Raw genomic sequence first — 13,230 nt, 5'->3', positions numbered from 1 at the left:
AAGGAAGTGATATAAGAATCCGGAGCAGAGAGAGGGTGTGGGGCATTGGGAAAGGCTTCCTGGAGGAGGCGGTGTCTGTGATGTGCCAGGGGGAGGAAGACTTAGTTCAATGGAGCTGGGAGCCTGGAAGACACCTCGGGCAGAGAGGGTGGCAGGAGCCAGCACCGGGAGCTGCAAACTTAAGGTTCCCTTGGAGCAGAGAGGAGTGTGGTTTAGGGGAGCAGAACGGAGCGTTTCTCCAGGGCACCCCCTTAAAGCAGTTTTCTGGAATGAATGTCATTTTTCTGTTTCCCCTACAGAATATGATGCCCCTGAGGCCAGGGGCTACTCCTTCGCTTCCTTTTATAAACCTCGCGCTTAGTGCAGGGGAGAGATTAGGAACAAAGCCGTGCTGAGCGGATCTGAATGAACGATCCATGACGGACATGGAAATGTGCGGTCAGATCACCCAAGGTCCCAGGGCCGGGGTTGGAGGGGCACGCCCTGGACTTGGCTCCTTCTGCTGATGCCCCCTCTGTCTTTTCAGAGACGTCTTGCTCTTTGAGGCTTAAATGGAATCATAGACATGGAAATGCGTTTTGGACAGGGACGCTATCTCCTGAGGGGATGGGCGTGGGTCATGGGTGGGGAGCCCAGCCCTTCGTGGGAATGATTGGGAAAAACCTCAGACGCTTCTGGTTTCCTGGCTCACGTTAAGCAGAGAAACAGACAGCAAACGGTTCCGCGGAATCGGACAAAACGGGAACCGGGTCTGGCTCTTCCACCAATGCGAAAGGTTCGGAGAGCCCCTCTCCCTCACCCCCTGCCCTGGCCAGCGCAGGAAAGCCGGGGCACAGCGACGTGGCCTCGAGCTCCGCCTTCCCCTATCTACCTCCTTCCGCTCGGCAGCTAAGGGTGCTGCTCTCGGGCACCACGACAAAGTCTGGGGTACTTTTCAGCACGTGTGTACTTAGTAACTCTGGCGTGGATGGCAGCGCCGCAGCGGCAACTCATCAGAGGCGAGGCGGGCGCCCCGGGCGTGCCCCGCGCTCCCCGCACGCGTGGCCTCGCTGCTCAGCAGCTTGCCCCCTCTTGGCCGTGGTTTGTCCATCGGTCAAGTGCAGGCGATGACGTCCACACTGGGATTGGACACGTAAGGGAGAGAGAGGGCAGGTGGAGCGAGGCTCGCGCGGGGATAGGCCGCACTTCATCTTTTTTCTCTCCACGCATCGGTCCTTTCATTTCAAAGTTCTGTGAGAAGAAAATCATCTCTCTTTGGAATTGATCGATTCTCCGTTAATGCCGTATGCCGTGCAAATTCCCTCAGAAGTACGTGCACGTCAGAAGGCGTAGATGGGGGAGAAATCGGGTTTATCCTGCCCCCCCCAAAACAATTCTCCATTGTCTCTTCTGCCCCAATCTTAAAAAAAAAAAAAAAAGAGTCTTGTGCGTCTGTTGGCTCCTGAGTCACAACATGGGTGGTGAGCAGATGGGTGACCTGCAGCTCTCTGGGGGCTTTGCACGGGGGAGGGGGACTTCGAGTGAAAGGCGCAGGCGCCGATGGGCCCCGGGTGTCCTGTTACTTTGGTCTTGTAAACACCCAGCAAAACCTGTTGCCCGCTGAACATCCAGGTTCTAAATACTGTTTACTCCTGAATGATTTGTAATTCCTTTCCCAGCTCGAATAACTATAAACTTCTACAAAGTGCTTTATAAACACTCATTAGGGTATTACGAACATCCTTTGAGCTCCATGGGATCATATCCATTTGGCAGTTGAGTAAACTGAGTCACAAAAGTTGAAAGATCGGCTGAAAACTACGCCGGGAGCGAAGGCAGGGCAAAGCCCGCGCTCAGACTGCCTGGCTCCTGGCCTGGGGAGGGTGCCACAGAACCTGCTGGACTGAGCACGTCCGGGCTCCCGACCAGCCAGGACCCCGAGTGCCATGCTAAGCACTTTTTACTCGAGCCCATCATCTAGGACTGGCTGCGGGCCCATAGCTCCTGAGACACCACCAGACAAGGGCAAAGGCTCTGCTTTGAAATGGCAATCAAAATATGAGCTCGACAGCCTCCTATGTCCCTTCCTCCCCAGCGGCCCAGCCCCACCCTTCTCCAAGGCCTGCTTCTCAGAGTCCACAGCTGGATAAGCAGACAGAGCAGTAAGACATTGGTTTGCCAATCAGCTGAAGAGAGCCAGGATAAGCCAACTGGACGTAGTGAACACTTACTGGTTTTGGCTGCCCTTTGAACCCACTTCTTATATGTGGGCTCCGCTACCCACCAGGACAAACAGAAAGGGCTGGCTACTGGCTCCTCTAGACCTCTGGCAGTAGGCTGTGGGCACGGGACCCAAGTCTGAGTGAGTGCCGAGAAGCACAGGGGCGTGTCACGCTTCGCCCGGTGGTGGGTGGAGGTCCCAGCATCCCTCCTCTGTCAGCTGGGATGCCATGGGGCTCCCAGGGTCCCCAGGAGACAGCTTTGTCATCAGATTGTTGCACACGGCCTTGGCTGCAGTTAAAGCTGACTGTCCGTGATGTGCTTTGCTTCCTGCTGGTTTCCGGAAACCTCTAGATTGATTCGCGAGTTACTGGTTACCCTCCCTTTCTTGATGAAGTTCACCAGAATCGAGCTCTGTTGCATGTGTATCTTGATAGGCACGAGCTGGGGAATGAGAGAGGCTTCTGTTTTCTGTCCTCCCTCAGACTAGCAGAGGGATGAGTCCCAAGAGCTGGGATGTGACTATTGATGAAGCAAAGGCAGTAAATACGCCGTGATACAGAGGCCGGGGCATCTAGCTCACCGTTCGCCAACGCCAGCCGAATCGGTCGGCATGTCACTGTCACATCACACCGTGACCGTTACTGCCCCTCACGGTCACAAGCAAGTCAGATCCACGTGTACCCCCCTCCTGTCTCCCCCTAGGTGGTCGCCCCCATCTGGGGTCCTTCTCCAGCCTGACGTGGAGTGGAGGCAGGGCTGCCTGCAGTGGGAGCGCAGAACACGACTGCCCCAGAGCCCAGTGTGCTTCTGCCTTTCACGCTGCTCGGGGGTGTGGGGGTCACGATGCTGTCCAGGTCATCTGGAAACCTGAAGAAAGGGTGTTTCACCTGTGCCAGTGTCAGTGGGCAAAATGCCTCCTAAAGACTCTTAGAAGAAGAGAGTCTAATAAAAGCTAATATTTGCTGATGCTTATTATGTAAAATCTCATTTAATCTTCCTAACGTCCCTACAAGGAAAGTGCTACTATTATCCCCAATTTACATGAGGCAGCTGAGGTACAGAGAGGTTAAGTGGCCCTCCCAGGGTCACTCAGCTCCTGCCGCACACATGGGTGGCTTCCGGATCTAACTCCTTATCATGATTTCGTGGAAAGATGGTGAAGATACAGACTTCCAGGGTCCACGCCCAGAGATTTTAATTCTGTAAATCCTGGAAGGCTGGCCATAGGGTCTCGGGGATCGGATTGCTGACAGGCACCTCTCAATTCCGAAGGTGTCTGGGAGCCGTTGGCTGATGGGACAGGAGCCATCACCCTCCCGTGCACTTGGCAGAGAAGGCTCGTCGGTCTGCGTGCTCCCTCCCACCTGGCCTCAGAATCCTTCTCAGTGCAAGCGATGACTCTCAATCACTTGGAGGTGGCTTCGAGACAAAACCAATTTGTCATCCTTTGCCTGGAGCACCCAGGAAGGGAATGGGAGAAGCTGAGCTTCACCTCAGGCCACTAATGCAACAAAGGACGAAAATAATGGGATATTTCTGTGCCTCGTGTTTCTTTCGACCGTGTCAGGGGAGATGCTTATAAAACTTTTCATTTTCCGCCTGGAGAGGGTGGATTCTTGTCTCTAAATTGCTCTATTAGTTAAGGCAATGGTAGCTATTTTAACATTTCATCACATATTGTAACTGTCGCTGAAGCCGTTCCGCATTGGTGTTTTTAGCCATGCAAACAACCAGCTTCTGCCCATGAGCTGGGTTAGCTTGCATGCGTTGGGGCTGTTTGTTATGGGGTGTTCTGTCAGCAGTGGGCCGGGGCGGGGGGGCGAGTGTCTGTTCCTTTTAGTCCCCAAGGTGCAGGCTGATGAGGCTCGGCTGTCCTCACTGTGTGGCTTCCGAGGTTAGTCACCGCAGATGCTCATAGCCAGGAGAATGATGGCCGTGAAAGTCCGTGAAGAATTGCCCAGGAAATTTGAAAGACCACTGGCCAGAACACATTCCATTGGTCAGGCCCAGTCACATGACTTTACTTAACTGCAAGGGAGGCTGGGAGATGGAGCCTGGACAGCCAGAGCCCCCACGTGAACCAGGAGGCCTAGGAGGGAGCGCCACAGAGCCCGGAGCAGGTGGCACCCGGGCCGACGGTGCCCGTCTGTCACTCCAGATCGGACCATATGTATATTCGATGGGACAATTTCCACATTTTCGATAGGGAAAAAAAAAAAAAATAAGAGCAAGAAATTCTTTAGAATTTTCTCCATCATTTGAACAATCTCTTCTAATTCGTTGATGTTCTTTACCTGCACGATTTTAGAAACGCTTTCGGCTTTGTTCATTAACTGTTTGTTTCCTTGGATGCTGTGGGAACACCTGACTCTCCATATTCTGAAATGAAGACTGGAGAGGTGAATTAAGATTTCTGGTCTCTGAGCCAATGTTGGCCTGGGTCCTTTTTCTCAAATTAGTGTCACCGGTGGTTTAAGCGCAGGCTCTGGATCCGACCCCAGCTCGGCCCTCCAGCCCCGGGTCCTAGTCACCCCAGTTTACACTCGTGTGTAATGGCACACGCTCCCAGGGCTGCGGTGAGGCATGGCGAGACATTTCCCGGGGTGCGGCAAGCATGGCGTCTGTCTGTACTGTCACGAATGTTGTTGACTCCTCACCTGCTGGGACTCAGCCGGCTGAGGATCTGGACATGGGACTCAGCCAGGCTTCGGCCGTGCGGGCAGAATTTGTACCTCCGGACGAGGATCTGGACATCGAAGCTCAGAACAGAGGTGTGCCCTCCCACTGGCCCCCCACAGAGGTGCCCCCGAGCTCCCCCTCGAAACAAACCCTGTGGGCTCGCAAGCCCTCGCCGGCTGTGACTCAGTTTGCCACCGATAATAGGGGGCACGGCAGTTCTGAACTTGTTTGCAAAACGCGTTGAGAGCCTTGAAATAAAGGTGGTATTTATGGGAGTTCAAAGCATTGTGTAATTATTTTATTGCCCCTTTTATTCCTGAGATTTTTCTGTTTGCTCGGTTTATAAACCTAAGCCAGAGCCATAAAACCCCTTCCACGCAGGTGGCTCTCACCCACAAGCTGCACCAGCTGCAGGCTGCAGTCCATGGGAAGGTGCTTAGGTCGAGGGTGGACCACGCACAGCGGGACCCCTGGCAATTCCTGCCTAATTTAGGCCTTTGCTACGCACTGTCCCGTGCTGGATGTGTTTAGCCATCCAAACGGCCAGCTTCTGCCCCGTGAACCGGGTGAGCTTGCGTTGCCGCATGCATTAGTCGGGATGGCCCCAAACACCAGATCGACTGTGGTCTTCCTTGTGGGGTCGAGTCTGTGTCTCGCCACCATTCTTGCCGGAGTCCCATGACCTGAAACCATAGCAGTAAAGAATCTTCAACGTGGAAGGGACTCCAGAGGTCGGCTGGGGTCACCACTTGCCCAGGGCGGGCGTCCCTTTTACAGAGCTGGTGGCACAGCCTTTGCTGGCAAACGCGGGGCCCACGCCCCTGCTTTGGGAGGTGACCTGTTCCACCGGATCTGCTCATAAGGTGGTCTTCCTGAGGGTGAACGGCCACGTGGGCTACGCAGGCCACGTCCCAGGGAGCCTGGTTCCCACGCTGACCACGGAAGCCGGAAGCGGGACAGGCCGAGAACACGCTGGGGTCCCGGGGGGCTTTAAGCCCCTGAACAGGGAACAGAAGTGCAGGACCCGAGGTTCCGCCTGTACCTGGGTCAATGCCGAGGGTGAATTTATCGGGACTGTACCTCTGGGGGCAGCGACCTAGCTGCCGTCCTCAGTCCGTGCCTGCTACTTTCAGCCAAGGTCGGGAACTGTGGGCCCTGCACCCTGGAAGAACGAGGCAGGCACTTCAAGTGAGTGACCTAGTCCCCAGTTCACCGAGAAAATCGTCGCTCAGTTGCCATGTGACAAACCCTCTGTGTAAACAGCCCTGCGGGGTAAGGGAGCTCAGAACTGTGTGCTTGAGAGACGTTCCGGCTCCTTAGGGAGCGGGAGGCTGCGCCTGGACGGGGTCACTGTGCCCCCGCCAGGAAGTCCCAGCGCAGGACACGGGCGAACGTGGTCTCTGGGGTCTCTACTCTTCCTCCCTCCACCGGATTTTGGGTGTCACCCGCCTGACACCCACCTCACCCGATGGGCCAGACTGAGGTGTGGGGATGTGAGCCAAGGCCCCCGACGGAGGACGGGACCCGCCCCTCACCCTGACACGGTCCCCACGCTTTGCTCAACCTTCTTCTCATTCTGTGCCGTGTGCTCTCATCTACGCCGTTCAGGGAAGGGGAGTTTTAAAACCGAAAAATTCTGGAGATGTCCCTGGCCACCTCTCAGCCCGGAGTGCATCCTCGGACCCTTTTGCTAAAAGAGATTTTATGGAGCAGAGGACTCTGGAACCAAGGCCTTGTGGGATCTTTTCTCTCTTTTGATCGCTCGACAAAGAGAGACAGAGGAATTTATTATTATCCATTTACGTTGATCGGCGTCCAAGAATATCTCACGGTGAGCACACTCCTGTTTAGGTATTTCCTTATAAAGTGAGCCCGAAGCACTTGGAAAAAAATTTATATTCATAGTGTTTATGAATATGAGTGAGGCAAGTGATATCAAGGATCATCTCATTTAGCGGGTGCAGATTCCGGGGCCCTCACTCACGGAGCCCCACAGGAAGCGGTCTCTCTGCTCCCACAGTAGGTGGGCGACCGTACGCATGTCTGCTGTCGCAAGCTCTCGAAATACACCTTCCTGAAGTCAGCTTGCCCTGGCCAGGGGCCTGCAGGAGCCAGGTGAAGGCTTCTATGCCTTCACCCATATCTTTCTAAGCGTCCGGAGGGGAAGGGGGTCTCTCTCCAGTGCGGCCCCCGTAGCATTGTTCTAGCTCTGTCCAGAGCCCCTGACTATCCACGTTCATCATGCTCCTCATCCTCACGGCCATCCTCGCGGGCCACCATGTCATATCCTGCGTCCCCCAGCGAGTCCCCCACCCAGCTGACTCTTTCCTGCCTGGGTGGTCTCCGGCCCTCAGCCTCCCAGTGACAACGCGTAGTTCAGCCACACGCCTCTCATACGCACCAGAGACTCAACACATGGACCCTGAATTCCTATTTCTCGCCTTCTTCTGGGTTCCCTTTGTCAGCAGCAGGGCGCCCCCACCCACCCAGGAGGTCATTTCAGCCCAAGTCAGGAGTCACCCTTCGATGCTCATCTCCCGCAGCCCCCACCTCCGACCGGCCCCCCAGGCCCAGCCCGTGTGCCCGTGTCCGCTCTCCGTGTCCCCTCTCTGCACCGCCACCTTTCTCGTTCGGGCCGTTGGTGTCCCTTGGACCTCAGGGTCTCGTGTTAACTACCGAACGTTCCCGACTCGCCGCTTCCTCTAGGCCTGCCCATCACTTCGCACACACTGTTCCCTCTGCCTGCAGTGTCGTCCCCGTCGTCACGCTCACCCTCGTCCACTTCGGCCCGGCTCGCCCCACGCTCTCCGCATGCCTCGTCCCGGAAGTCACCTCCTCCAGGAAGCCTCTCCTGACCCTCAATATCAGTCGGATTCCCCACCTGGATTCTCGCAGCTCCGTGAAACGCCCTCCCCCACCACCGTGTAGCTGACAGCACACGTTAGGCACCTGCTACGTGTTAGGTTGTTCGTTGAGACTTTATGTGAATTACCACGTTCAATCCTCACTGTAGCTCTGGAAGTAGATACTGTAATGATCCCATTCTACAGACGAGAACTAAGGCAGGAGCAGTCACTCGCACAGGAAGTGGCCGAGCTGGGACAGGAACAGAGGCACGGGACCCACGAGGCTTCGCTGCCGTGGTTCTGTATCCTGGCTGCACTTGAGAATTAGCCTGAAACAACGCATGTGCTCTTGACCTTCACCAAGAGGTTTTTTTGTTAGAAGTGGTGGTGGGGAGGGGGCGGGGAGTTTCGCAGTTGGCAGGAGGCTGTGTTTCTAAAACTCTCCAACGGTGACTCTAATGTGCAAGACCAAGACCCGTCCTGCAGTGCGGTCACACGTCCTTGTCCCCGGTCTGCAGTGAGCGTGGTGAGGACAGGGGACATATTTCTGATACTCACCATTTCTTCTCTGTGCCTCGAACAGGGGGGCCCATAATCAGCCCTCAGCAAAGGCTGAAGGAGTAATAAGTGGCTTTTACCCTGTGCTTCCTGAACTCCTGGGGTGCCGGAAAGAGCCAGGTCACCTGCCACTGGGCCAAGTTCACGGCTGCTCTTGTGCCTCCCTCAGGGCTTGCCCCCCCCACCCCCAGAACAGTCAGCCCTCTGCATCGGAGGATTTCGCTTCTGTTGTTTCTACCGTATTTTCTAAATGAAGGTGAGAGTCTGCGAATGTGAGAGGCCGTGCACGTTGGTTGTTCGAGGCCATTTTACATAAGGGACTCGAGCATGGGAGGATGCCGGCATCCTCGGGGGTCCTGGGAGCAACCCCGGGGGGACGCCAAGGGCCTGCTGTAGCTGCTGGAGTTCGGGGCCTCGCGTTCCCCGCCATGCTCAGCAAAGGGCTGGCCCCACGTCCTGCAGGAAGGTCACGGGCTGCGCCCCGCCCCCTAAGGCCTTCCTTCCGCCCAGGGCCGCTTTCTTCTTCCCTAGGTCCCCGGCCCGAGCTGCAGAGGTGGCACAGTCCCGATTCCCAGCTGGCACCTTGGTCACAGAAAACCTTTGGGACCTGGTGCCGGCCCTCCCCCTGAGCGCCTGCCCATCACCCCTCGCTGGGCCGTGCCCATCACCCCTCGCTGGGACGTGCCCATCACCCCTCGCTGGGACGTGCCCATCACCCCTTGCTGGGACGTGCCCATCACCCCTCACTGGGACGGGTCCTGCTGTCGAATGCCTGGCGCGTCCATCCGCGCCCCCTGCCCGTGCTCACCGCCTTGGCCATCCGAGGGACCCCACGGCGACTCGCCGGTCCTCCTCCTCCCCACGCGCCTCCTCCCGCCCCTGTCCAACCGTCATCACTTCGCCGCCCTTTCGAAACTTTTCACGAAGCCGAGGAACAGATCGCGAAGGCGGCCGGACGCCCGCGGTCCCTCCCCGAGGGGCCTCGCCCCGGCCGGGAAACGCGACTGGTCTCGTCCCGTCTCTCGTCCACGCAGACACCCGGGGCCCTGCGTCTCCGCCGTCCCGCCCGCGCCTCCCCTGCCCGGTCCAAGCTCCGAGCCCGCGGCCCCATCTCCGTGAGCCCCGGCGCCCCCTGGGCAGGAAGGGGGGCCCTCCTGCCATGAATTCACCCGGCGGTCTGTTCCAGGGACCCGCCACCTGCCGAAGGGGCCTTTCTAAACCCCGCGGGGGCGGGCCCGGCCCCCAGACCCCAAGCCCGGGTGCGGGCGGAGGAGGCGCCCCACGTGCGCGGGGAGCTCCGGGGTGACCCGTCCAGCTAGGGCCTCTCATCGCCCGCGGATGTCCACCCTGTCGTCCGCTGTGCCCCCCGCAGGAGCTGCCCCTGCGCTGTTGGGCGCTGACAGCTGCTGCGACGTGGCGGGAAACCGAGGCTAACGCGGCTTCTCCCCGGGCGGCAGGTGGGGCCGTGACGCGGCTCAGCCGCCGGGGGGCGCCGCAAGGAGAGGCCACGTCCCTCTTTCGGCAGTGGCCTCGGGGTCCCCCTCACTGTCTCCCATTGCGGAGGACCCGGGATCCTGTCCTCCCCAAAGGCGCCCTGAGGAGGAGTCACACAGGGGACAGGCTCAGCCGTGGGAGGCTGGAGCGGAAGAGGCAACGAACCGTTTTATTTATAATGCTCGGTTTGCTATTCCATGATCCCTACTCTGCTTCCTCGGAGCAATGCAACAAGGAAAAAGATTTAAAAAAAAAGAAAAAGCCTGCTGTAAGTCTGCGGGAGCCTCCTGGCCTCCCCCCACCCGCACCCCGGGCTGCCTGCCCCTGAATGCCTCTCCCAGAGTGCCCGCCTCTCCCAACTTTGCTGCTCCCCTTGATTAATGGTTAACTGAGTCGGTTTCTCGCCACCCCCATTATCTAAGAGGGTTTTGAATAACTATTAACTCTCCAGCTAACAGAAAGCAGCAGTTAATCATCTACGGAGAAGCCCTTGAGCAGGGAAGTTTCCTGGTGACCTTCTCCTGGGCAGGAGGCCCCTGTCCCCAACCCCTTCTCTGGCTGACCTTCAACCACACCTGGGCCTGGAGGCTGGCAAAACCCGGACACAATGGTGTTCTACCCGGCTTCTTAGTTAGCCGAAGTCACACACTCCGGACCTCCACCCTCCAGCCGCCCTCCCTCCAGGACCTCGCAAAGAGACCAGGCTGCACCTGCTTTTTAAAAAAAGGTCGTGCAAATGAGGACTAAATCTGTCACACGTTCTGTGTTGCCCGGAGGCTCCGAGAGGCCGTGCAGACGGTGCTTTCCTGGGGCCACAGATCAAAAGTGTTCCTGACCCCAACCACTCTGCACCCCGTCCCGCCCTAAGAAGGTCGCCCTGCGCGCACCCAGGGTCCACCGCCACACGCTGGGAGGGTGACCTCCTTCTGAAGCTGGGGGGCGGCACCCCGGGAGGAGGAGGGAAGGATGGAGGGACGCTCTGGGGCCTCCTCCCCGCTCCAGGAGACAAGGCTGAAGCAGCTGGGCCCAGCCCCCCCTCTGGATTGTGCCCCAGGGGTGGAAAGCCACCTCGGAGAAAATGTCTCCTTAGTCACAGAGCAGATCAGTTGCAGGGGGAGGGGGCAGTGACAAGAAGGGCCTCCGTCCAAACTCTCCCTGTTTGGCTGGCTCTCTCTTCAGGGAGGGGTCGCGGGCCCCAGGGGACGTATTAGGAAAGCTGTGGTGGGGGCTTGGCAAACTGGGGGAGCGATCCCCCTGGTCCTCCTGAGCCTGCTTACTGTCAGGCCGAGCCCCGCCACGCCGCCTGGCCCCCACTGCTCCGGATGCAAACATTTCCACATTAGGCAGCCTCCCTGCTATCCGCCCCTGACAGTGACCTCGGGTGACTCCCTCGGCCGGGCTCGGAGCCGAGCCCCCCCTTCCCAGGTGCGCCTGCTGTTTTCTGGGCCACCCTTGTGATCTGGTGTCCAGGCACTTGGCAAAATTTAGCAGACGGTCCTCAGTGCTCTGTTTAGTTTTTACGCTTCTTACACAGACACGCTCGGGAGCACGCGAGAGGAGCTGGTACCCCTTGTTCACGCATTGGCTGTGGCGCCCGCCCAGGGATGCCGGCTCCTGAAAAATGTGGGGCGACTGTGCCTCCCTTTTCACCCCACCCCCTCCTCGAAGCTGGTCTGACTTCTCTTCGGACTCAAGAATCTGAGGAATTATTATTCTTTATACACGCTGCCTCTTCTAGGTTTGTGCAGCCATATATGGCTGCCACCACAGTGCCTGGCCTCGGGGCGGTGGAAACTGGCTGTCGCAATGGAGAGGACCTATAAGTGTAAATTATACAACGGATTTCGAAGACTTACATAAAAAAGGAACATAAGCTCATACATTTTGGGCTTTTCATGTTTTGGAGAATGTAGGTTAAATAAAAGATCTTATTAAAATCAATTTCGCCTGTGTCTTTGTACCTTTTTTAACGTGGCCACTAAAAAATGCCCCAAAACGTGTGGTTCACGTTACTCTGCAGCTGGACAGCGCTACTGCAGACTGTCCCCACTGTGGAGCAGTTCCCGCCACGTCTACTGTCCCCCGGTCCTTCCCTGGTCAGCTGCAGGTCCTGTTCCTCTGCTCCCCGCTGCGCCCCTCCTCCCTCTCTCTGCCCCTGTAGAACTTCTGGTCCTTGTCTAGGACTCAGGCCCAGAGCCTCCTGCCCACCATCCTCTGCCGTGGCTGCCCCAGCACCTGCAGCCGTAGGCGTTCTCGGCCTGCTCAGCTGTCACCAGGCCGTCTCTCGCTGAGGGCAGTCTCAATCCAGTTTTTATTTTACTATTTCAAGGGGCAAAAAATGATCAGCCTAAGTCACAGTGCTGTGGCTGCCATTGTCAGCCCTTGAAAGGGCCGCCGTTCAGAAGAAATTTTTAGAGATTCTTATTTTATGAAGAACACTAGCCTTTTGAATCAAATAAAATGCCACGTATCATAATTTCATTTGTTCTGTGTAAGATGTCCGCGGAGGTCAAGATGTTGCGAGGAGGAGCCGTCACCTTCCGAGACGTCGGTGTCTGCTACGGCACAGGGGCCCCGCGTGTCCCGTGGAAGTTGTCCCAATTCAGATGTGACGCAGATATAACATAGCCTCAGATTCCGAAGGCTTAGTATGAAAAAAAGAATGCAAACATCTCACTCATAATTTTATATTTATGTTAAATAGTTTTTACATTTAATGATGAAATGATAATATTTTGGTCAATCGAGTTAGATCATTCCAATTAATATCACCTGTTTTGTTTTTTTTTAACTTGGCTACTGGAAAATTTGAAATGACGTAGGTGACTCACATTATATTCCTATGGGACGGTGCTGCTCTAAGGGGATTATGTTCCGTTTATTTTGAGACTCTTACGGGTAGATAGACATCTCGACTTATCACAGCTAGAGCCTGAGGACTCTGAACCCTCCAGCCACAAAACATGCATCCAGTTCTGTAGGTTTGAAATCTGGTGCCTCCAGCCAGATGTTGCCAGGGGGACCCACCTTGATTTGCCCTCTCCAGCAACAGCCCCGCTGGCCCTCTGGGAAACTCCCAGGTTCTGCAGAGACTTGCCAGGTAATAATTACAGGTGTGCAAAGACCCTTTTGCTTCACACACTTAGTCATAATTATTTACCTTTTCCAGGCACCAGAGGTGCGGCGGGAGATTAGCTGAACAGAGAGAAGACTCAGCAAGCAGATCACCTTGAAGCTGACCTGTCAGCCAGATTTCGCAGCACCTGCCTGGTTCGGCCTGAGGGCCTGCGGTTCATTGGCTGCAAATCCTGCCTCCAGGCCACCGTCCAATTCCTCGCTCCTCTTTCCCAGGTTCTGGAAGGCAGACTAGAGGCATCTGTAGATTGGGGGAATGGTTCTCAGGGAATGTTTGCCACCTGAATTAGCTTTTATGGCACCTTCAAGCAGTGTC

This window comes from Pteropus medius, unplaced genomic scaffold, assembly GCF_902729225.1.
Source record: "Pteropus medius unplaced genomic scaffold, Ma_sr-lr_union100, whole genome shotgun sequence".
Taxonomy (NCBI): Eukaryota; Metazoa; Chordata; class Mammalia; order Chiroptera; family Pteropodidae; genus Pteropus; species Pteropus medius.
The sequence above is the reverse complement of the archived record's forward strand: the minus strand, read 5'-3'. Positions refer to the sequence as shown.